Genomic DNA, 24,702 nt, shown 5'->3' on the forward strand with positions numbered 1-24,702 from the left:
CCAGCAGAGAAAAATCAGTAATTTTGTGTTGTTGTTTTGTTTCATCATTACAGCTTAAGAAATATCTTAGGCCTCATTATTTTCTGTCAGTTTTAGGGACATAACAAAAAAAAAAAACTAGTACAAGTTAATTTGTAAAAATTAATTAAAAATTCCTAAACCAGTTAATTTAATTAATTTACATAACACATTAACTGGAAGAGAATTAAGAATTAAAGTGAAGAACGAGGTGTGAAACTATCAGGGAGCATTTAGTCTCCAGCGCCAACATTTTCCAGAGCTGCAACTTTCCTGGAGTCTCCAGAATTACTCGGTGTCAGGTTCTAAGTGACTTAAGATTCCAAAAAATGATTTAATTAGAATACCATGAAGTATTGTGAAATATTATATATTAAGACTTTATATATAGGCTTTATGAACAGGTTTTGAGTGACTCTTGAAGGACCAGCAACACCTACTCTAGTATGACACTTTGAGGAATATATCTTTCAGAATCTGGCATTAAGATTTAGGAGCTCATTTTTAATCCATCTCCTTTTCTGAAAAGTCTGTCTTGCAGAATTGACTAAAAATAATCTTCACATTAATTCCTAATTCTTTTGCAATTCTTTTTGTGAGTTCTTCTCGACCTGTTTTTTTCTTCTTTTCTGACCTCATGACCCAGTCATCATTTTTTGTACAATGGTCAAGTCTTAACTTATCCATTTCTGTATTGCATTTGTGTTTGATATTTCTCATGGGGATTTCATAATTTTCGACTTTTCAGTTTGAGTTAAAACTCTTTTTTAGCACATTTCATCTGTAAAAGAAAACATGCCTAATAATTCTGCACACATGAATATAAGGAGTTTTTCTCTTCCAGCTTTCCTGGACTATTGTATATCACTCATAAATGATTAAATAAAAAATAATTGTAGTTATTAAGATTGATATGCTTTGGAATTGTAAAATGTGCTTGGAAAAAAGCACAATAAAACAATGTTTTAATGTTTAAGTTTGGAATATTAACTGACATGAATGAATGCTATATAAATATTGTTCATGTTAACATAGTTAATGTTTATAAATGAAATCTTATTGTAAAGTGTTACTAAAGTTTTATATGTACGGTATATATACATATATATATATATATATATATATATATATATATATATATATATATATATATATAGATGATTCGGATTAACCTGTTAACTGCTGTATCCCTTAAAACCTCACTGCCAGAGGGTTATTGTTAATGCATGTGCCCACTGGCCACAGTTTACCTGATGCCACCGGGGTGGCGTTCGCACTGGTGGCTTGAGCCCGCCATCGCTGCTTGCAGCTATATTTAGGGCTCAAGCCCGAAGGGGCGAAGAGCCCTATTGTTCCCCTAAGGATTATTCTTATTATTAGGGCCCGAGCACCGATGGTGCGAGGACCCTCTTGTTCCCCTAAGGATTATTCTTGTTATTATTATTATTTGGGCTCAAGCCCGAAGGGGCGAAGAGCCCTATTGTTCCCCTAAGGATTATTCTTGTTATTAGGGCCCGAGCACCGATGGTGTGAGGACCCTCTTGGAATTGCTCCGTTTATTATTATTATTATTATTATTATTATTATTATTATTATTATTATTATTATTATTATTATTATTATTATTATTATTATTATTCTCTAAGATGAATCGCATTTTTGAGAGCCTAAACATGCTCGAAAAGTCATGAAACTTTGCACACACCTCAGAACTGGCGAAAATTTACGTCTGATATGGGTTTCAGAAGTGGGTGTGGCAAAATGGCTCGACAGCGCCACCTATACACGTTCAACGGTGTGCGCCTCGAGCTACGTTTCACGTACATGTATGAAAATTGGTATACACATGTATCTCTCCAATACCTACAAAAAAGTCTCTTGGAGCAAAATCCGAAACCCAACAGGAAGTCGGTTATTTTTAATTTTATGAGCAAATTTTGTGTCATTTTTGTCATTTCCATGCGTTGTATTTTAACGAACTCCTCCTAGAGATTAATTCAGATCAACACCAAAGTTGGTATGCCTAATCTAAAGGCCTTTGCGATGTTAAATTGCGAAGATTTTGAGTTTTCGTTAAAGGGCGTGTCCGTGGCGGCCTGGCGAATTTCGATGATTCGCCATGAAAAATGAAGTTGCTATAACTCAGACATACAATGTCCAATGTGCCCAAAACTTCACATGTTTAATAAGACTCCTGACCTGAACATATTTACATGCCCATATTCAGTTATAGTCATAGCGCCACCTATAGGCAACAGGAAGTGACATATTTTACACTTCGACAGACTACTCCTAGAAATTGTTTGACATCAATGTCTTTTTTATGGTCAGTATAATCTAAAGGCCTGTGTGATGTTTAGTTGTGAAGATCTTGAGTTTTCGTTAAAAGGCGTGTCCATGGCGCCGTGACGAAGTTCGATGTGTCACCATGGGAATAAAAGATGTTATAACTCAGGCATAAAATGTCCGATCTTGCCCAAACTTCACATGTGTGATAAGTGTCCTGGCCTGAACAGTTCTGAAGGCCAATATTCCATTGGGTGTGGCAAAATGGCTCGATAGCGCCACCTATACACTTTCAACTGAGTTCATATACACTTTCAACGGAGTGCGCCTCAAGCTATGTTTCACGTACATGTACAAAAATCGGTACACACATGTAACACACCAATATCTACGAAAAAGTCTCTTGGTACGAAATCCGAATCCAAACAGGAAGTCAGTTAATTAGAATGTTCTCTGCCAAATTGGTGTTGTTTTTGGCATTTTCAGGGGTTGTACTTTAACGAACTCCTCCTAGAGATTTATTCAGATCAACATCAAACTTGGTCAGTTAAATCTAAAGGCCTTTGCGAAGTTAAATTGGGAAGATCTTGAGATTTCGTTAAAGGGAGTGTCCATGGCGGCCTGACAAATTTTGATGTTTCGCCATGAAAAAGGAAGTTGCTGTAACTCAGACATACAATATCCAATCTGCCCCAAACTTCACATGTTAGATAAGACCTCTGCCCTTAACAGATCTACATGCCCATATTCAGTTATAGTCATAGCGCCACCTGCTGGCAACAGGAAGTGACATATTTTACGCTGAGACAAACTACTCCTAGAAATCTTTTGACATTAATGTATTTTTTGTGGTCAGTCTAATCTAAAGGCCTGTGAAATGTTAAATTGTGGAGATCTTCAGTTTTTGTTAAAGGGCGTGTCCATGGCGCCATGACAAAATTTGATGTCTCGCCACAGCAAGAGAAGTTGTTGTAACTCAGGCATAAAATGTCCGATCTTGCCCAAACTTCACATGTGTGATAAGGGTCCTGGCCTGAACACATCTGAAGGCCAATATTCCATTATAATGATAGCGCCACCTGCTGACAACAGAAAGATTGGCACATATATGGAATAAACTTTGATATATTCCACTTATATTTATGAATTTAAATGCATATTTCTCACCGTTCACCTATTTACTAAAGCCACTCGCTGCCGGTGAGCCCGGGTGCGAGGGCCCGTTCATCGCTGCTTGCAGCTTTAATTATTATTATTATTTTTATTTTTTATTTAAACTTCCGGGGGTTTTGGGGGGCTTTAACATGCTTTAAAAACTCTTGAAAATTGGCACACACATTGGAACTTGCGGCCATCAGGACGTCGCAGAGACTGGGACCCGGGCGTGGCACAGGGGCTCTACAGCGCCCCCTGGAACACAGTCAGAAATCTTGAACCATAGCTCACACACACTTGCATATATTTATATGAAACTCAGTACACTTATAGATCTCATTGAGCTGAACAACTTTCGCGCTCTATGTCATAGGCTCCGCCCAACAGGAAGTCAGCTATTCAGGGCTGTTTAAAAAAAGCATGCTCTGGAATTTGATATACTTGTCATAGGTTTTTTACTTGATTGCCACCAAACTCGGTCAACATGATCTCATGACATTGGGGATGAAAAATTGCCAGGGGATTTTTGATATCTCGAATGGTTTGCCCGTGGCGCTGCGTTGAAATTTGGGCAAAAAATGAGAAACAGGAAATGCCTAATAACATCCACATACATTGCCTGAGTCTGATCAATCTTCATCGATTTGTTCGATGTATGATACCGATTGTATATATGTGACTATTAAGAGTCAACATTATAGCGCCACCAACTGGCAGCAGGAATTGAGTCATTTTCAAAATGCTTTGAATTCAGCATCTTATTTTTACTCGATTTGCTTCAAACTTCATCAGAATAATTACAAAACATGGCCGTTGTAAATCTGTTGTGGGGATATTGATATCTTATATATTGTTGCCATGGCAACGTGTCAAACTTGAAAATTCTGTTATGGTGATTTTGAGGCAGATAACAACCTCAGATTTACATGAAACTCGAAACACACATCAGTATTATTGATAGCTAGACAATGGAAAAAGCTTTTAAAAGGGCGTGGAAGAGGCACTCTATAGTGCCACCTTTTGTCAAAAGTGGGGGGGGGGGTTAGTTTTAGCTACAGACACCAAACTCGGTACATAAATTGTTCTTATCAAGACGGACAACTTTCTAATTCACAGTCATCAGCTACGACCAACAGGAAGTCGGCTATTTTGATTTGAATGTGGATTTTTGGGAAAATTCTGCTGTGAATTAATGCATATTCCTCACAGGGGAAGTACACTATACACACCAAACTTTGTCTACATGAAGAAAAAACATTGAGGAACTGAAATTGCGAAAGGATTTTGGTTAGCTTGAACGGTTTTGCCGTGGTGATTTTTTTAAATGTCAGTAAAAAGGGAATCATTAATTGTCTTGTATTTTTACATTGCAGCTTCCAAACACTTAAAAGCATTTTTTCATACAGAGATCAAATCATTCTGAGGACATATGCATAGTTTCATGACTTTACAACACTGTATGATTAAAAGGAAATTAAAAAACTGTCAGACATCTTAACTCACTCTGTCCCTCTGTTTGAGGAATGTATGTGTGCTGGCTGAGTGTGTGTGTGTGTGTATGTGTGTGAGTGGGGGATGGGCATGAGCACATAAGTGGCAGACACAATGAGAGAGAGAGAGAGAGAGAGAGAGAGAGACTTAAACATCTCTTTAATCACCAGAAAAAAACTGTATTTTAAATTATTTTTTTTGTTGTTGTTGCTAATTGTGCTGTTTTCATTACAGCTTAAGAAATCTCTTAGTCCTTATCCTTTTCTGACAGTTTCAGGAATTAAAGAAAAAAAATCTAAAAATACTTATTTGTGCTGCAAATAATAATTTCAAACTCATTTGATACTGACCTCTGACACCCTGTGACATGACATTTATTTGAATTAACATAATCTCATGGATGTAACAGCAAAACTGTTCAGCTCACAGATGAAGACTAAGCTGTAATGCAAGCAAAATTATTTCACAAATGCTTATAGATCAATAAAATCATAACAAAACACTTTTAAATTATTTAAGGATTTGGTAACATTAAAATAATGTCTCATTTGTTAACATTAGTAAATGCATTGGTAACACTTCATAATAGATGCACTCATTAGCTAAGCATTAGTAAATAGTAAGTTCATGCTTTATATAGCCTTCTCCCAAAATTAATAGTCATTAGTAAGCATTTTATAAATACAGCTATAATTAAATTGTTCATGGTTTATATGCACATTTATTTTGAGGAGATTAAAGGCTGTAATCTTCCTAAAAAAAAATAAAAAAATAAAAATAAACACAGAACTCAGAAATATTTACAACCCGAATTCCGGAAAAGTTGGGACGTTTTTTAAATTTTAATAAAATGAAAACTAAAGGAATTTCAAATCACATGAGCCAATATTTTATTCACAATAGAACATAGATAACGTAGCAAATGTTTAAACTGAGAAATTTTACACTTTTATCCACTTAATTAGCTCATTTAAAATTTAATGCCTGCTACAGGTCTCAAAAAAGTTGGCACGGGGGCAACAAATGGCTAAAAAAGCAAGCAGTTTTGAAAAGATTCAGCTGTGAGAACATCTAGTGATTAATTAAGTTAATTGATATCAGGTCTGTAACATGATTAGCTATAAAAGCTTTGTCTTAGAGAAGCAGAGTCTCTCAGAAGTAAAGATGGGCAGAGGCTCTCCAATCTGTGAAAGACTGCGTAAAAAAATTGTGGAAAACTTTAAAAACAATGTTCCTCAACGTCAAATTGCAAAGGCTTTGCAAATCTCATCATCTACAGTGCATAACATCATCAAAAGATTCAGAGAAACTGGAGAAATCTCTGTGCGTAAGGGACAAGGCCGGAGACCTTTATTGGATGCCCGTGGTCTTCGGGCTCTCAGACGACACTGCATCACTCATCGGCATGATTGTGTCAATGACATTACTAAATGGGCCCAGGAATACTTTCAGAAACCACTGTCGGTAAACACAATCCGCCGTGCCATCAGCAGATGCCAACTAAAGCTCTATCATGCAAAAAGGAAGCCATATGTGAACATGGTCCAGAAGCGCCGTCGTGTCCTGTGGGCCAAGGCTCATTTAAAATGGACTATTTCAAAGTGGAATAGTGTTTTATGGTCAGACGAGTCCAAATTTGACATTCTTGTTGTCATATTGGCTCATGTGATTTGAAAGTCTTTTAGTTTTCATTTTATTAAAATTTAAAAAAACATGTAAATCTGTTGTGGGGATATTGATATCTTATATATTGTTGCCATGGCAACGTGTCAAACTTGAATATTCTGTTATGGTGATTTTGAGGCAGATAACAACCTCAGATTTACATGAAACTCAAAACACATATCAGCATTATTGATAGCTAGACAATGGAAAAAGCTTTTAAAAGGGCGTGGAAGAGGCACTCTATAGCGCCACCTTTTGTCAAAAGTGGGGGGGTTAGTTTTAGCTACAGACACCAAACTCGGTACGTATATTGTACTTATCAAGACGGACAACTTTCTAATTTACAGTCATCAGCTACAACCAACAGGAAGTTGGCTATTTTGACTTGAATATGGATTTTTTGGGAAAATTCAGTTGTGAATTAATGCATACTGCTCAGAGGAGAAGTACACTTGACACACCAAACTTTGTCTACATGTTGAAAAAACATCGAGGAACTTAAATTGTGAATGGATTTTGGATAGCTTGAATGGTTTTGCTGTGGTAATTTTTTGAAATGACTGTAAAAAGGGAATCATTAATTGTATTGTATTTTTAAATTGCAGCTTCCAAACACGTCAAATAATTTTTTCATACAGATGAAAAAGTCATTCTGAGGAAATATGCATAGTTTCACGACTTTACAACACTGTATGGATAACAGAAAATTAAAAAACTGTCAGACATCTCATCTCACTCTGTCCCTATGTTTGAGTATATGTGCTTAGACTTCCATTGTCTGAGAGAAATAGCGCCCCTACAGGTGCAATTCCCGGACTTTTAGTTTCACTTTTAAATCGGTTAAAAATACAAATAAATACTTAGATTTAATTCACACTGACAAGCTAAACCAACATATTTGATTATTACCGGGTCAGGGCTCATTAATAATTGATGTGTGGTCAGTGATACGTGAGAAATACGAGAGATGAATCACCGCTCTGAGCATGAGCTTGTGGAATGACGAGCTCAGAAAAAAAGAGTTTATTCTTGTTTTATAGCTTTTAAAAATAAAATGTTACAGCGATATGACACAATTCACCAATTAGAACACACCAAGAGCTAAATTCAGATGTTTTTGAACTGTTTGTGTGAAAATGAAATATTTGCGGCTGCCTATCTGAAATCACCACTCCGATCAGCGCGTATAGTGTCACGAGTTCAAAACAAACGAATTTATTCTTGTTTAAGAGCTTTTTAAAATAAAATATTACCACAAATGCACACAATACACCCATTGTAACACAACAAGAGCTAAACGCAGGTGTTTGTGACCCGTTTAAGTGTGAAAGACTATTTGAAAGCGCGACTGGCAGAATAACATGTCTCTCGAGCTGCAGGATTCTGCCTTTGTCGTACGAACGAATACACCACGGACAAGATTATTTCAAAATACATAATAGCTTGGCGAATATAAACGAAAACAGCCACGTGAACATAAACTGTTGAGAAATAAATCTGAAGTGGATCTACTGGATTTGAATATTAAGTGACCGCATTTACCAGCTGCTTGTGTCTTCAATTTTAATCTATATATAAAAAAGGAAACTCATTCGTCTTGGCTGCTTTTTTTTGTGTGTACGTATTTATTTATTTATTTATTTACTTTTTTATACATTTTGTATAATTTCATAGTTTATGTATTATAATTATAAAAACAAGAATAAATTTAGTCACTCACATAGAAATATCTTAGGCCTTATCCTTTTCTGACAGTTTTAAAGATTTTAAAAAATCCTAAAAAACCTTATTTGTGCTGCAAATAATAATTTAAAACTCATTTGATACTGACCTATGACATTCTTTGACATGATATTTATCTAAATGTACATTATCTCATGGATGTAACAGTAAATCTGTTCAGCTCACAGATGAAGACTAAGCTGTAATGCAAGCAGAACTTTCACAAATGCTTATAGGTCAATAAAATCATTACAAAACACTTATAAATCATTTAAGGATTTGATAACACTGTAAAATAATGTCTTATTTGCTAACATTAGTAAATGCATTGGTAACACTTTATAATAACTGCACTCATTAGTAAATAGTCAGTTCATGCTTTATAAAGTATTGTCCCAACAATAATAGTCATTAGTAAGCAGCTTATAAATACAGCTATAAAAAACTTTTTCTTGGTTTATAAGGACATATATTAAAAAGGAGAGTAAAGGGTCAGTTATCTTCCTAAGAAAAATAAAAATAAACAAACACAACACAGATTGATAAAGAAATATTTATTTCAATATGCAATAAAAGGAAACCGTACACTTGAATTATATATATATATATATATATATATATATATATATATATATATATATGTATAGTAGGAGCCATTTTGGGGATGGTAAAGGTTTTGTCCACGGGGTGGTGCTGTGGCTATGTTTAATTAGAGAACCTGAGCAGCAAGTGTGTGTTGGTATTTGGGAAGCACAGTTTTTGAGTGCACTGCAGACTTGCTCTCAAGGTGGATTCTGGTTGTATGCAAGTCCATGGCTTTGTCTGTACATGTGAACAAGGAGAGGACACAAGAAGTTTGAGATCATTTTTAATGGAGTTCAAGTAATAAAGAAAGACATTTGTTATGCATCTACATCCATCTGCATGGACTCTGTTTGTACGTGTTTTAAACTTGCTTACCCCTATTATCAATGGCATTGGAAAGCCAGTACACACACACACACACACACACACACACACACACACACATGTATATATATATATATATATATATATATATATATATATATATATATATATATATATATATATATATATATAATTTTTTTTTTATCAAGTGTACAACTGTATAGTTTCATTTTATCCATCTTGAAAAAATATTTCTGTGTTCTGTATCCCTCTGTGTTGTGTCTGACTTTTTAGTTTGGTAGATGAATGTTCCTTTAAATGTCCTTTGTGAATGCTTTAAATGTATAAATAGTCTTCACTTTAGATGAGCTCACAAAGGACTGTTACCATTAGGACTTCCTATGCATAGGGCACGGGATCTTGTGCAGCGCCCCTGCTGACAACTAGAATAACGTTATTATACTTAAAGTATGAAAATACAATGATTGAACTTTATAGCTCAAGAACAAAACATTTATAGCTGTATTTATGAACTGCTTAATAATGCCTATTAAAGGAGTGCTATTATTATTTTTCACTTTTTCAACTTTAGTTATACTGTAATGTTGTTTCAGCATAAAAAAAGTTCTGCAAAGTTACTAAGCTGAAAGTCCAATTCAAAAGGAAATATTTTATTTAACAAAAAACACTTTTTAAAAACTATAATGAACAAATAGTTTGGACTACAACAAAAATTGTCTGGGATTTGTGATATCACAAATATGTACGAATGGGATGAGAATTGGTTGAGCTGCACTATAGAAAGCAACGAGTGTGATATATATGTAGTTGACCATGAAGCCTGGAAGAGAAAAAAAAAACTCCTTATATTCAGGTGTGAAGAATTATTAGGCATTTTTTCCTTTACTGATAAAATAAGCCCAAAAAAAGAGGTTTAACTCAGATTGAAAAATGTGTTACTAAAGTTATATATATTGTTCTGTGAATGTGATTTCAAAGTCTAGATGATTCGAATTAACCCTTTAACTGCCGTATCCCTTAAAACCTGACTGCCAGAGGGCTATTGTGAATGCATGTGCCAGCTGGGCACAGTTTACCTGATGCCACCGGGGTGGCGTTGCACTGATGGCTTGAGCCCGCCATCGCTGCTTGCAGCTATATTTATCATTATTTTTTATTTTTTTTATTAAACCTTCCGGGGGATTTTGGGGGCCTTAACATGCTCAAAAACTCTTGAAAATTGGCACACACATTGGAACCTGCGGCCATCAGGACGTCACAGAGACTGGGACCCGGGCTAGGCACAGGGGCTCTACAGCGCCCCCTGGAACACAGTCAGAAATCTTGAACCATAGCTCACACACATTTGCATATATTTATATGAAACTCAGTACACTTATAGATCTCATTGAGCTGAACAACTTTCGCGCTCTATGTCATAGGCTCCTCCCAACAGGAAGTCAGCTATTCAGGGCTGTTTAAAAAAAGCATGCTCTGGAATTTGATATACTTGTCATAGGTTTTTTACTTGATTGCCACCAAACTCGGTCAACATGATCTCAAGACATTGGGGATGAAAAATTGCCAGGGGATTTTTGATATCTCGAACGGTTTGCACGTGGCGCGGCGTTGAAATTTGGGCAAAAAATTAGAAACAGGAAATGCCTAATAACATCCACATACATTGCCTGAGTTTGATCAAACTTCATCCATTTGTTCGATGTATGATACCGATCGTATATATGTGACTATTAAGAGTCAACATTATAGCGCCACCAACTGGCAGCAGGAATTGAGTCATTTTCAAAATGCTTTGAATTCAGCATCTTATTTTTACTCGATTTGCTTCAAACTTCATCAGAATAATGACAAAACATGGCCGATGTAAATCTGTTGTGGGGATATCTTATATATTGTTGCCATGGCAACGTGTCAAACTTGAAAATTCTGTTATGGTGATTTTGAGGCAGATAACAACCTCAGATTTACATGAAACTCAAAACACATATCAGTATTATTGATAGCTAGACATTGGAAAAAGCTTTTAAAAGGGTGTGGAAAAGGCACTCTATAGCGCCACCTTTTGTCAAAAGTGGGGGGGGGTTAGTTTTAGCTACAGACACCAAACTCGGTACGTATATTGTTCTTATCAAGACGGACAACTTTCTAATTCACAGTTGTCAGCTACGACCAACAGGAAGTTGGCTATTTTGACTTGAATATGGATTTTTGGGAAAATTCTGCTGTGAATTAATGCATAGTGCTCAGAGGAGAAGTACACTTGACACACCAAACTTTGTCTACATGTTGAAAAAACATTGAGGAACTTAAATTGTGAATGGGTTTTGGATATCTTGAATGGTTTTGCCGTGGTGATTTTTTTAAATGACCGTAAAAAGGGAATCATTAATTGTATTGTATTTTTAAATTGCAGCTTCCAAACACGTCAAAGAATTTTTTCATACAGATGAAAAAGTCATTCTGAGGAAATATGTATAGTTTCATGACTTTACAACACTATATGGATAACAGAAAATTATAAAAACTGTTAGACATCTCATCTCACTCTGTCCCTCTGTTTGAGTATATGTGCTTAGACTTCCATTGTCTGAGAGAAATAGCGCCCCTACAGGTGCAATTCCCGGACTTTTAGTTTCACTTTTAATCGGTTAAAATACAAATAAATACTTAGATTTAATTCAAACTGACAAGCTAAACCAACATATCTGATTATTACCGGGTCAGGGCTCATTAATAATTGATGTGTGGTCAGTGATACGTGAGAAATACGAGAGATGAATCACCGCTCTGAGCAAGAGCGTGTGGAATGCTGCGCTCAAAAAAAAACGAGTTTATTCTTCTTTTATAGCTTTTAAAAATAAAATATTAAAGCGATATCACACAATTCACCAATTAGAACACACCAAGAGCTAAATTCATATGTTTTTGAACTGTTTGTGTGATAATGAAATATTTGCGGCTGCCTATCTGAAATCACCACCTCCGATCAGCGCGTACAGTGTCACGATGTCAAAACAAACGAATTTATTCTTGTTTAAGAGCTTTTTAAAATAAAATATAACCACAAATGCACACAGTACACCCATTATAACACAACAAAAGCTAAATGCAGGTGTTTGTGACCCGTTTAAGTGTGAAAGACTATTTCAAACCGCGACGGGCAGAACATGTCTCTCGAGCTTGCAGGATTCTGCCTTTCGTCGTATGAACGAACACATCACGGACAAGATTATTTCAAAATACATAATAGCTTGGCGAATATAAACGAAAACAGCCACGTGAACATAAACTGTTGATAAGTGGATCTACTGGATTTGAATATTAAGTGACCGCATTTACCAGCTGCTTGTGTCTTCAATTTTAATCTATATATATAAAAAAAGGAAACTCATTCGTCTTGGCTGCTTTTTTTATGTGTGTACGTATTTATTTATTTACTTTTTTATACATTTTGTATAATTTCATAGTTTATGTATTATAATTATAAAAACAAAAATAAATCTAGCCACTCACATAGAAATATCTTAGGCCTTATCCTTTTATGACAGTTTTAAGGATTTTTAAAAATCCTAAAAAACCTTATTTGTGCTGCAAATAATAATTACAAACTCATTTGATACTGACCTATGACATCCTGTGACATGATATTTATTTGAATTTACATAATCTCATGGATGTAACAGTAAATCTGTTCAGCTCACAGATGAAGACTAAGCTGTAATGTCAATGTCAATGTCACCTTTATTTATATAGCGCTTTAAACAAAATACATTGCGTCAAAGCAACTGAACAACATTCATTAGGAAAACAGTGTCAATAATGCAAAAATGATAGTTAAAGGCAGTTCATCATTGGATTCAGTTATGTCATCTCTGTTCAGTTAAATAGTGTCTGTGCATTTATTTGCAATCAAGTCAACGATATCGCTGTAGATGAAGTGTCCCCAACTAAGCAAGCCAGAGGCGACAGCGGCATGGAACCGATATCGCTGTAGATGAAGTGTCCCCAACTAAGCAAGCCAGAGGCGACAGCGGCAAGGAACCGAAACTCCATCAGTGACAGAATGGAGAAAAAAACCTTGGGAGAAACCAGGCTCAGTTGGGGGGCCAGTTCTCCTCTGACCAGACGAAACCAGTAGTTCAATTCCAGGCTGCAGCAAAGTCAGATTGTGCAGAAGAATCATCTGTTTCCTGTGGTCTTGTCCTGGTGCTCCTCTGAGACAAGGTCTTTACAGGGGATCTGTATCTGGGGCTCTAGTTATCCTGGTCTCCGCTGTCTTTCAGGGATGTAGAGGTCCTTTCTAGGTGCTGATCCACCATCTGGTCTGGATACGTACTGGATCCGGGTGACTGCAGTGACCCTCTGATCTGGACACAGACTGGATCTGGTGGCCACAGTGACCTCGGAACAAGAGAGAAACAGACAAATATTAGCGTAGATGCCATTCTTCTAATGATGTAGCAAGTACATAGGGTGTTATGGGAAGTGTTTCCGGTTCCGGTTTACCTAATTAATGCAGCCTAAAAATCCTTTAACGGATTTGGATAATAAAAGCATATTAGTATGTTATGTGTATGCCAGGTTAAAGAGATGGGTCTTTAATCTAGATTTAAACTGCAAGAGTGTGTCTGCCTCCCGAACAATGTTAGGTAGGTTATTCCAGAGTTTGGGCGCCAAATAGGAAAAGGATCTGCCGCCTGCAGTTGATTTTGATATTCTAGGTATTATCAAATTGCCTGAGTTTTGAGAACGTAGCGGACGTAGAGGATTATAATGTAAAAGGAGCTCATTCAAATACCGAGGTGCTAAACCATTCAGGGCTTTATAAGTAATAAGCAATATTTTAAAATCTATGCGATGCTTGATAGGGAGCCAGTGCAGTGTTGACAGGACCGGGCTAATATGGTCATACTTCCTGGTTCTAGTAAGAACTCTTGCTGCTGCATTTTGGACTAGCTGTAGTTTGTTTACTAAGCGTGCAGAACAACCACCCAATAAAGCATTACAATAATCTAACCTTGAGGTCATAAATGCATGGATTAACATTTCTGCATTTGACATTGAGAGCATAGGCCGTAATTTAGATATATTTTTGAGATGGAAAAATGCAGTTTTACAAATGCTAGAAACGTGGCTTTCTAAGGAAAGATTGCGATCAAGTAGCACACCTAGGTTCCTAACTGATGACGAAGAATTGACAGAGCAACCATCAAGTCTTAGACAGTGTTCTAGGTTATTACAAGCAGAGTTTTTAGGTCCTATAATTAACACCTCTGTTTTTTCAGAATTTAGCAGTAAGAAATTACTCGTCATCCAGTTTTTTATATCGACTATGCAATCCATTAGTTTTTCAAATTGGTGTGTTTCACCGGGCTGCGAAGAAATATAGAGCTGAGTATCATCAGCATAACAGTGAAAGCTAACACTATGTTTCCTGATGATATCTCCCAAGGGTAACATATAAAGCGTGAAGAGTAGCGGCCCTAGTACTGAGCCTTGAGGTACTCCATACTGCACTTGTGATCGATAGGATACATCTTCATTCACTGCTACGAACTGATGGCGGTCATATAAGTACGATTTAAACCATGCTAATGCACTTCCACTGATGCCAACAAAGTGTTCAAGTCTATGCAAAAGAATGTTGTGGTCAATTGTGTCAAACGCAGCACTAAGATCCAATAAAACTAATAGATGTAAGCAGAACTTTCACAAATGCTTATAGGTTAATAAAATCATTACAAAACACTTATAAATCATTTAAGGATTTGATAACACTGTAAAATAATGTCAAATTTTTTAATATTAGTAAATGCATTGGTAACACTTTATAATAACTGCACTCATTAGTAAATAGCCAGTTTATGCTTTATAAAGCCTTGTCTTAACATTAATAGTCAATACTAAGCAGTTTATAAATACAGCTATAAATAGCTTGTTCTTGGTTTATAAGCACATTTATTACAAAGGAAAATAAAGGGTCAGTTATCTTCCTAAGAAAAATTAAAATAAACAAACAACAACACAGATTGATACAGAACTCGGAAATATTTATTTCAATATGCAATAAAAGTAAAATGTACATTTGAATTATATGTATATATATATATACCAACATAGTGTTGGTAACTGGGAAGCACAGTTATTGAGTGCATGGCAGATTAGCCCATAAGGTGGATTCTAGTTGAATGCGGTCCATAAGGTATGACCTTGTGTGTACATGTGAACAAGGAGAGGCCACAAGAAGTTTGAGATCATGTTTAATGGAGCTCAAGTAATAAAGAAAGACATTTGTTATGCTTCTTTATCTGTCTACATGGACTCTGTTTGTACGTGTTCTACACTTGCTTAATCCTATTATCAACAGCAACGGCATTGGAAAGCTATATATATATATATATATATATATATATATATATATATATATATATATATATATATATATATATATATATATATATATATATATATATGAAATATAAACATGCGCAATTATACAAAAATCACTTTTTTAAAACTACAACAAACTAATTGTTTGGACTACAACAAGCATTTTCCGGGATTTGTGATATCACAAATATTGACAAATGGGATGTGAATTTGTTGAGCTGCACTAGAGAAGGCAACGAGTGTGATATATACGTAGTTGACCATGAAGACTGGAAGAGAAAAAAATAACTCCTTATATTCAGGTGTGCAGAATTATGAGGCAATTTTCCTTTACTGATAAAATGAGCCAAAAAAAAAGACATTTCACTCAGACTGAAAAAAACAAAATTATTAGATCCTCATGAGAAATATTCAAAATTAGATCACTACAGTAAATGCAAAGTAAAGACATGACCACTGGACAGCAAAATGCTTACTGGGTCAGAAGGGTCAGGAAAAAAAAACAGGTGGAGAAGAACAGAAACACGTAAACTGCAAAAGAATTAAGAATTAAAGTGAAGAATTAGGTGTGACACTATCAGGGAGCATTTAGTCGACAGTGCCACCATTTTCCAGAACTGCAACTTTCCTGGAGTCTCACAATTACAATGTGTCAGGTTCTGAGAGACGTAAAAGATCCCAAAAAAATAACTTAATTCGAATAGCATGACGTATTGTGGAATATTATTTATTAAGACCTTATATATAGGCTTTATGAACAGATAGGTTTTGAGTGATTCTTGAAGGACTAGCATCACCTCCTCTTGTACGATGGTTTGAGGAATATATTTTCCAGATAGTACCGCCACTCCCTATATGCAGAGTACGCAGTCTTCGTAGGGCACCAACTCCCAGAGGGGGCACCATCCCAGTTGCTAAAAAAAAAACAAAAAAACATGCTCCATTCTCCCATCCGCGCTCGCATCTCATGTTTGCGGCTCACTGTTCGTAATTGATGGATGGACATCTATGCCCGGGTAAAGGACATCAACAATCAGGCACAGAGAAAAGAAAACTAAAGAAAGTAAACAAAAAAAAAACAGGCATAAAGTTGGCTTGATATTGGACATTCGAGAGTCTCAAATTTAGGGGCCGTCTCTAAAGTTACATGTGAAATTGTTATACACTTTTCTAACGTCAGTAGCATTTGAAGAAAATGACTTACAGTCATAAAAACAACTGTAATTGTTCATCTAGGTGACAGCTATTATGCACAATTAAATTGAATGTTTGATGTTTATTAAAACAAACTGTAAGACATATGTAAATTATGCTACTTTTTCACATGGGCTCAAACGCAAATTTGAAGCTCAATAGCATTTGAGGAGAAAGACTTGCAGTCATAAAACAATTGTAATGTGTTATTTTAGGTGTCAGCTACAATGCACACCTTATACATTTTTATATATATTAAAATAAAGTGTTACTAAAGTTATATATATTGTTCTGTGTATGTGATTTCAAAGTCTAGATGGGTTGGATTAACCCTTTAACTGCCGTATCCCTTAAAACTTGATGGCCAGAGGGTTACTGTAAATGCTTATGCCCGCTGGGCACAGTTTTCCCGATGCCACCGGGGTGGCGTTTGCACTGATGGCTTGAGCCCGCCATCGCTGCTTGCAGCTATATTTATTAGAGCCCGAGCACCGAGGTGCGAGGACCCTCTTGTATCTGCTTTGTTTATTATTATTATTATTAGGGCCCGAGCACCGATGGTGTGAGGACCCTCTTGGAATTGCTCCGTTTATTATTATTATTATTATTATTAGGGCCCGAGCACCGATGGTGTGAGGACCCTCTTGGAATTGCTCCGTTTATTATTATTATTATTATTAGGGCCCGAGCACCGATGGTGTGAGGACCCTCTTGGAATTGCTCCGTTTATTATTATTATTAGGGCCCGAGCACCGATGGTGTGAGGACCCTCTTGGAATTGCTCCGTTTATTATTATTATTATTATTATTAGGGCCCGAGCACCGATGGTGCGAGGACCCTCTTGGAATTGCTCCGTTTATTATTATTATTATTATTATTATTATTATTATTATTATTATTATTATTATTATTATTATTATTATTATTATTAGGGCCCGAGCACCGATGGTGTGAGGACCCTCTTGGAATTGCTCCGTTTATTATTATTATTATTATTAGGGCCCGAGCACCGATGGTGTGAGGACCCTCTTGGAATTGCTCCGTTTATTATTATTATTATTATTATTATTATTATTATTATTATTATTATTATTATTATTATTATTATTATTATTATTATTATTATTCTCCAGGATGAATCGCATTTTTGAGGGCCTAAACATACTCAAAAAGTCATGAAACTTTGCACACACCTCAGAACCAGCGAAAATGTACATCTGGTATGCCTTATCTAAAGGCCTTTGCGATGTTAAATTGCGAAGATTTTGAGTTTTCGTTAAAGGGCGTGTCCGTGGCGGCCTGGCGAATTTCGATGATTCGCCATGAAAAAGGAAGTTGCTCTAACTCAGACATACAATGTCCAATGTGCCCAAAACTTCACATGTTTAATAAGACTCCTGACCTGAACATATTTACATGCCCATATTCAGTTATAGTCATAGCGCCACCTATAGGCAACAGGAAGTGACATATTTTACACTTCGACAGACTACTCCTAGAAATTTTTTGACATCAATGTCTTTTTTATGGTCAGTATAATCTAAAGGCCTGTGCAATGTGAAATTGTGAAGATCTTGAGTTTTCGTTAAGGGGCGTGTCCATGGCGCCGTGACAAAATTCAAAGTCTCGCCATGGCAATAAAAGATGTTATAACTCAGGCATAAAATGTCCGATCTTGCCCAAACTTCACATGTGTGATAAAAGTCCTTGCCTGAACAGATCTGAAGGCCAATATTCCATCGGGTGTGGCAAAATGGCTCAATAGCGCCACCTATACACTTTCAACGGAGTGCACCTCGAGCTATGTTTCACGTACATGTACAAGAATTGGTACACACATGTAACACACCAATACCTACAAAAAAGTAACTTGGTACGAAATCCTAATCCAAACAGGAAGTCGGTTATTTTGAATTTTCCCTGCAAAATTGGTGTCATTTTTGTCATTTCCATGCGTTGTATTTTAACGAACTCCTCCTAGAGATTCATTCAGATCAACACCAAAGTTGGTATGCCTAATCTAAAGGCCTTTGCGATGTTAAATTGCGAAGATTTTGAGTTTTCGTTAAAGGGCGTGTCCATGGCGGCCTGACAAATTTCGATGTTTTGCCATGAAAAAGGAAGTTGCTGTAACTCAGACATACAATGTCCAATCCGCCCCAAACTTCACATGTTAGATAAGACTTCTGCCCTTAACAGATCTACATGCCCATATTCAGTTATAGTCATAGCGCCACCTGCTGGCAACAGGAAGTGACATGTTTTACGCTGCGACAAACTACTCCTTGAAATTTTATGACATCAATGTTATTTTTGTGGTCAGTCTAATCTAAAGACCTGTGTGATGTTTAGTTGTGAAGATCTTGAGTTGTCGTTAAAAGGCGTGTCCATGGCGCCGTGACGAAGTTCGATGTGTCGCCATGGGAATAAAAGATGTTATAACTCAGGCATAAAATGTCCAATCTTGCCCAAACTTCACATGTGTGATAAGGGTCCTGGCCTGAACAGATCTGAAAGCCAATATTCCATTGGGTGTGGCAAAATTGCTCGATAGCGCCACCTATACACTTTCAACTGAGTGCATATACACTTTCAACGGAGTGCGCCTCAAGCTATGTTTCACGTACATGTACAAAAATCGGTACACACATGTAACACACCAATACCTACAAAAAAGTCTCTTGGTACGAAATCCGAATCCCAACAGGAAGTCGGTTATTTAGAATTTTCTCTGCATAATTGGTGCTGTTTTTGCCATTTTCAGGGGTTGTACTTTAACAAACTCCTCCTAGAGATTTATTCAGATCAACACCAAACTTGGTCAGTTAAATCTAAAGGCCTTTGCGATGTTAAATTGCGAAGATCTTGAGGTTTCGTTAAAGGGCGTGTCCATGGCGGCCTGACAAATTTCGATGTTTCGCAATGAAAAAGGAAGTTGCAGTAACTCAGACATACAATGTCCAATCTGCCTGAAACTTCACATGTTAGATAAGACTTCTGCCCTTAACAGATCTACATGCCCATATTCAGTTATAGTCATAGCGCCACCTGCTGGCAACAGGAAGTGACATGTTTTACGCTGCGACAAACTACTCCTAGAAATCTTTTGACATTAATGTATTTTTTGTGGTCAGTCTAATCTAAAGGCCTGTGCAATGTTAAATTGTGGAGATCTTCAGTTTTTGTTAAAGGGCGTGTCCATGGCGCCATGACAAAATATGATGTCTCGCCACAGCAAGAGAAGCTTTTGTAACTCAGGCATAAAATGTTCAATCTTCCCCAGACTCTGCATGTTCGATAAGAGTCCTGGCCTGAACACATCTGAATGCCAATATTCCATTATAATGATAGCGCCACCTGCTGGCAACAGAAAGATTGGCACATATATGGAATAAACTTTGATATATTCCACTTATATTTATGAGTTTAAACGCATATTTCTCACCGTTCACCTATTTACTAAAGCCACTCGCTGCCGGTGAGCCCGGGTGTGAAGGCCCGTTCATCGCTGCTTGCAGCTTTAATTAGGGCCCGAGCACCGATGGTGTGAGGACCCTCTTGGAATTGCTCCGTTTATTATTATTATTATTATTATTAGGGCCCGAGCACTGATGGTGTGAGGACCCTCTTGGAATTGCTCCGTTTATTATTATTATTATTATTATTAGGGCCCGAGCACCGATGGTGTGAGGACCCTCTTGGAATTGCTCCGTTTATTATTATTATTATTATTATTATTATTATTATTATTATTATTATTATTATTATTATTATTATTATTATTATTATTATTATTATTATTATTATTCTCCAGGATGAATCGCATTTTTGAGGGCCTAAACATACTCAAAAAGTCATGAAACTTTGCACACACCTCAGAACCGGCGAAAATGTACATCTGATATGGGTTTCAGAAGTGGGTGTGGCAAAATGGCTCGACAGCGCCACCTATACACGTTCAACGGTGTGCGCCTCGAGCTATGTTTCACGTACATGTATGAAAATCGGTACACACATGTAACTCTCCAATACCTACAAAAAAGTCTCTTGGAGCAAAGTCCAAAACCCAACAGGAAGTCGGTTATTTTTAATTTTATGAGCAAATTTTGTGTAATTTTTGTCATTTCCATGCGTTGTATTTTAACGAACTCCTCCTAGAGATTAATTCAGATCAACACCAAAGTTGGTATGCCTAATCTAAAGGCCTTTGCGATGTTAAATTGCGAAGATTTTGAGTTTTCGTTAAAGGGCGTGTCCGTGGCTTCCTGGCGAATTTCGATGATTCGCCATGAAAAATGAAGTTGCTATAACTCAGACATACAATGTCCAATGTGTCCAAAACTTCACATGTTTAATAAGACTCCTGACCTGAACAGATTGACATGCCCATATTCAGTTATAGTCATAGCGCCACCTATAGGCAACAGGAAGTGACATATTTTACACTGCGACTAACTACTCCTAGAAATTTTATGACATCAATATCTTTTTTGTGGTCAGTCTAATCTAAAGGCCTGTGCGATGTTAAATTGTGAAGATCTTGAGTTTTTGTTAAAAGGCGTGTCCATGGCGGCCTGACAAATTTCGATGTTTCGCCATGAAAAAGGAAGTTGCTGTAACTCAGACATACAATGTCCAATCTGCCCCAAACTTCACATGTTGGATAAGACTCTTGACCTGAACAGATCTACATGCCAATATTCAGTTATAGTCATAGCGCCACCTATTGGCAACAGGAAGTGAAATATTTTACACTGCGACAAACTACTCCTAGAAATTTTATGACATCAATGTTATTTTTGTGGTCAGTCTAATCCAAAGACCTGTGTGATGTTTAGTTGTGAAGATCTTGAGTTTTCGTTAAAAGGCGTGTCCATGGCGCCGTGACGAAGTTTGATGTGTCGCCATGGGAATAAAAGATGTTATAACTCAGGCATAAAATGTCCGATCTTGCCCAAACTTCACATGTGTGATAAGGGTCCTGGCCTGAACAGATCTGAAGGCCAATATTCCATTGGGTGTGGCAAAATGGCTCGATAGCGCCACCTATACATTTTCAACAGAGTGCATATACACTTTTAACGGAGTGCGCCTCAAGCTATGTTTCACGTACATGTACAAAAATCGGTACACACATGTAACACACCAATATCTACGAAAAAGTCTCTTGGTACAAAATCCGAATCCAAACAGGAAGTCAGTTATTTAGAATTTTCTCTGCAAAATTGGTGTTGTTTTTGGCATTTTCAGGGGTTGTACTTTAACGAACTCCTCCTAGAGAGATTTATTCAGATCAACACCAAACTTGGTCAGTTAAATCTAAAGGCCTTTGCGATGTTAAATTGCGAAGATCTTGAGGTTTCGTTAAAGAGCGTGTCAATGGCGGCCTGACAAATTTCGATGTTTCGCCATGAAAAAGGAAGTTGCTGTAACTCAGACATACAATGTCCAATCTGCCCCAAACTTCACATGTTAGATAAGACTTCTGCTCTTAACAGATCTACATGCCCATATTCAGTTATAGTCATACCGCCACCTGCTGGCAACAGGAAGTGACATGTTTTACGCTGCGACAAACTACTCCTAGAAATCTTTTGACATTAATGTATTTTTGTTGTCAGTTCTAATCTAAAGGCCTGTGCAATGTTAAATTGTGGAGATCTTCAGTTTTTGTTAAAGGGCGTGTCCATGGCGCCATGACAAAATTTGATGTCTCGCCACAGCAAGAGTTGTTGTTGTAACTCAGGCATAAAATGTTCAATCTTCCCCAAACTCCACATGTTCGTTCAGAGTGCAGCCCTGAACACATCTGAAGGCCAATATTCCATTATAATGATAGCGCCACCTACTGGCAACAGGAAGACTGGCACATATAAATGATTTTGACATATTCCACTTAAATTTACGACTTTAAATGCATATGTCTCACCGTTCGCCAATTTACTAAAGCCTCTCGCTGGCGGTGAGCCCGGGTGCGAGGGCCCGTTCATCGCTGCTTGCAGCTTTAATTAGGGCCCGAGCACCGATGGTGTGAGGACCATCTTGGAATTGCTCCATTTATTATTATTATTATTATTAGGGCCCGAGCACCGATGGTGTGAGGACCCTCTTGGAATTGCTCCGTTTATTATTATTATTATTATTATTATTATTATTATTATTATTATTATTATTATTATTATTATTCTCTAAGATGAATCGCATTTTTGAGAGCCTAAACATGCTCGAAAAGTCATGAAACTTTGCACACACCTCAGAACTGGCGAAAATTTACGTCTGATATGGGTTTCAGAAGTGGGTGTGGCAAAATGGCTCGACAGCGCCACCTATACACGTTCAACGGTGTGCGCCTCGAGCTATGTTTCACGTACATGTATGAAAATTGGTATACACATGTATCTCTTCAATACCTACAAAAAAGTCTCTTGGAGAAAAATCCGAAACCCAACAGGAAGTCGGTCATTTTTAATTTTATGAGCAAATTTTGTGTCATTTTTGTCATTTCCATGCGTTGTATTTTAACGAACTCCTCCTAGAGATTAATTCAGATCAACACCAAAGTTGGTATGCCTAATCTAAAGGCCTTTGCGATGTTAAATTGCGAAGATTTTGAGTTTTCGTTAAAGGGCGTGTCCGTGGCGGCCTGGCGAATTTCGATGATTCGCCATGAAAAATGAAGTTGCTATAACTCAGACATACAATGTCCAATCTGCCCCAAACTTCACATGCTTGATGAGACTCCGAACCTGAACAGATTGACATGCCCATATTCAGTTATAGTCATAGCGCCACCTATTGGCAACAGGAAGTGACATATTTTACACTGCGACTAACTACTCCTAGAAATTTTATGACATCAATGTCTTTTTTGTGGTCAGTCTAATCTAAAGGCCTGTGCGATGTTAAGTTGTGAAGATCTTGAGTTTTCGTTAAGGGGCGTGTCCATGGCACCGTGACGAAGTTCGATGTCTCGCCATGGGAATAAAAGATGTTATAACTCAGGCATAAAATGTCCGATCTTCCCCAAACTTCACATGTGTGATAAGAGTCTTGGCCTGAACACATCTGTAGGCCAATATTCCATCGGGTGTGGCAAAATGGCTCGATAGCGCCACCTATACACTTTCAACTGAGTGCATATACACTTTCAACGGAGTGCGCCTCAGGCTATGTTTCACGTACATGTACAAAAATCGGTACACACATGTAACACACCAATATCTACGAAAAAGTCTCTTGGTACGAAATCCGAATCCAAACAGGAAGTCAGTTATTTAGAATTTTCCCTGCAAAATTGGTGTTGTTTTTGGGATTTTCAGAGGTTGTACTTTAACGAACTCCTCCTAGAGATTTATTCAAATCAACACCAAACTTGGTCAGTTAAATCTAAAGGCCTTTGCGAAGGTAAATTGGGAAGATCTTGAGATTTCGTCAAAGGGAGTGTCCATGGCGGCCTGACAAATTTCGATGTTTCACCATGAAAAAGGAAGTTGCTGTAACTCAGACATACAATGTCCAATCTGCCCCAAACTTCACATGTTAGATAAGACTTCTGCCCTTAACAGATCTACATGCCCATATTCAATTATAGTCATAGTGCCACCTGCTGGCAACAGGAAGTGGCATATTTTACGCTGAGACAAACTACTCCTAGAAATTTTTTGACATTAATGTATATTTGTGGTCAGTCTAATCTAAAGGCCTGTGTAATGTTAAATTGTGGCAATCTTGAGTTTTTGTTAAAGAGCGTGTCCATGGCAAAAATGACAAAATTTGATGTCTCGCCACAGCAAGAGAAGTTGTTGTAACTCAGGCATAAAATGTTTGATCTTCCCCAAATTTCACGTTCG

General features: G+C 37.0%; 1 long non-coding RNA gene across 1 annotated transcript in view; it reads left to right on the forward strand.

Annotated features, from left to right (window-relative positions):
- The first annotated feature begins 272 nt into the window (after positions 1-272).
- The window catches only part of LOC132096706 (uncharacterized), a 76,915-nt gene continuing 52,485 nt past the window's right edge, over positions 273-24,702 (forward strand). The window contains exon 1 of the long non-coding RNA XR_009422611.1: positions 273-422. This is a non-coding gene — a long non-coding RNA (uncharacterized LOC132096706). The remainder of the gene's footprint in view (positions 423-24,702) is intronic.

This window comes from Carassius carassius, chromosome 20 (assembly GCF_963082965.1).
Source record: "Carassius carassius chromosome 20, fCarCar2.1, whole genome shotgun sequence".
Lineage (NCBI taxonomy): Eukaryota > Metazoa > Chordata > Actinopteri > Cypriniformes > Cyprinidae > Carassius > Carassius carassius.